This window comes from Delphinus delphis, unplaced genomic scaffold (genome assembly GCF_949987515.2).
Source record: "Delphinus delphis unplaced genomic scaffold, mDelDel1.2 scaffold_326, whole genome shotgun sequence".
Lineage (NCBI taxonomy): Eukaryota > Metazoa > Chordata > Mammalia > Artiodactyla > Delphinidae > Delphinus > Delphinus delphis.
The window spans coordinates 41,063-42,606 of NW_027192947.1; the positions used below are offsets into that span (position 1 = coordinate 41,063).

Below are 1,544 nucleotides of genomic sequence, written 5' to 3' on the forward strand. Positions count from 1 at the left end.
CTTTGGTTTTCTGCTCTGACATCAGATTTGCCCAAACTGCTGGGAGGAAGATTCCAACCCCAGGTCCTGGTCCTCCGGTTGCCAGACTCTTCTAGCCTCCAGCCTTTATCCAGGTCCTCCTCCCGTCACCTTTCCTTTTCCCCCAGAGAGCACCTCTTCTCCCCCATGTCTGCGCTGCCGTGGTATCGGAAGGGCTGCAGAGTGGAGCATGGCCACGAGCCTCTCTCCTTCCTCCTGTGAGCAGAGAGAGTACACCTGGGTGAAAGCTGTAGCAGAGGATGTAATCACAGAGGTAACAAGCCCTAGAACGTCAGCTCCAGGGAGAAGAGTTTTTGTCTATTTTCTTAGCTGCTGTATCTCAGGGTACATAACAGTGTTTGGCACATATTAGATGCTCAGTAAGTACTAACAGAAGGAATTAATGAAAGCTACTGGTTTTTTTGTTGTCGTTTTTTTTTCTTTAATTGAAGTATAGTTGATTTACAATGTTGTGTTAGTTTCTGCTATATAGCAAAGTGATTTTGTTACACATAAAAAATATGAACGGTTCACAAATTTGCTTGTCATCCTTGAGCAGGGGCCATGCTAATCTTCTCTGTATTGTTCTGATTTTAGTATACAGTATGTGCTGCCGAAGCGACACGAAAGCTACCGTTTGTAAGTACCCACTATGCTCTAGATGCTGTGCTACACACAGATGATGGTCATTTTTCTCTCCAAAAACCTTAGGCTTTTGCATTTGTTTAATTTTAATTTCACTGTTTTCCTTGATTATTTTCTTTTTTTAATTGAGATGTTGGAGAAGCAGGAGACAGTCGTGCCTCACCTATTGCAAAAATGTAACAATAAACTTCCTCAAACTAAGATATTCTTCATAGTTACACTGTTTACACATAAGGACACAGGTATATTTTTTACAGAAAATTTTTTTTAACTCTCCTGTTTGTAGAGAAATTGTTTCAAAGATATTGCCTTATAGCTTTGCAATTAGAAAAAAAGATGATTTACTAACGTCATGTCATTTACTCTTACCTGTTGCAATATCTTATTCCTGTTCAATATGCAGGCAGGAAACTAGAGATTAAGTGAATGCATTTTGCCAGCTGTGTGCCCTTGAGTAATCTACTACTCTCTCTGAGTTTTAGTTTCTCTATCTGAAAAAAAAGAAGGTGATAATTTTGGCCTCTTAGGATGGATGTGAAGACTGAGTTAAAGTGTCTGAAGTACTCAGCCCAGTGCTGGGCCCAGAAAAATAAGAAGTAGACAAAAGAGAGGAGAAGGGAGAAGGAAGAGAAGGAAAGGAGAGGGAAGAAGGGGAGGAAGACCGTTGCCAACTTTTAACTTTGCTAGATGAAAACATTTAAAACCACCCCATAGGGCTTCCCTGGTGGTGCGGTGGTTGAGAGTCTGCCTGCCGATGCAGGGGACGCGGGTTCGTGCCCCGGTCCAGGAAGATCCCACGTGCCATGTAGCGGCTGGGCCCGTGAGCCATGGCCGCAGAGCCTGCACGTCCGGAGCCTGTGCTCCGCAACGGGAGAGGCCAC

General features: G+C 43.7%; 1 non-coding gene across 1 annotated transcript; it reads right to left on the reverse strand.

Moving 5' to 3' along the window:
- Window positions 1–532: 532 nt before the first annotated feature.
- Window positions 533–644, reverse strand: LOC132419287 (U6 spliceosomal RNA). Its single transcript, XR_009518168.1, has one exon. It is a non-coding gene; the product is annotated as a U6 spliceosomal RNA (small nuclear RNA).
- Between the last annotated feature and the right edge of the window lie 900 nt (window positions 645–1,544).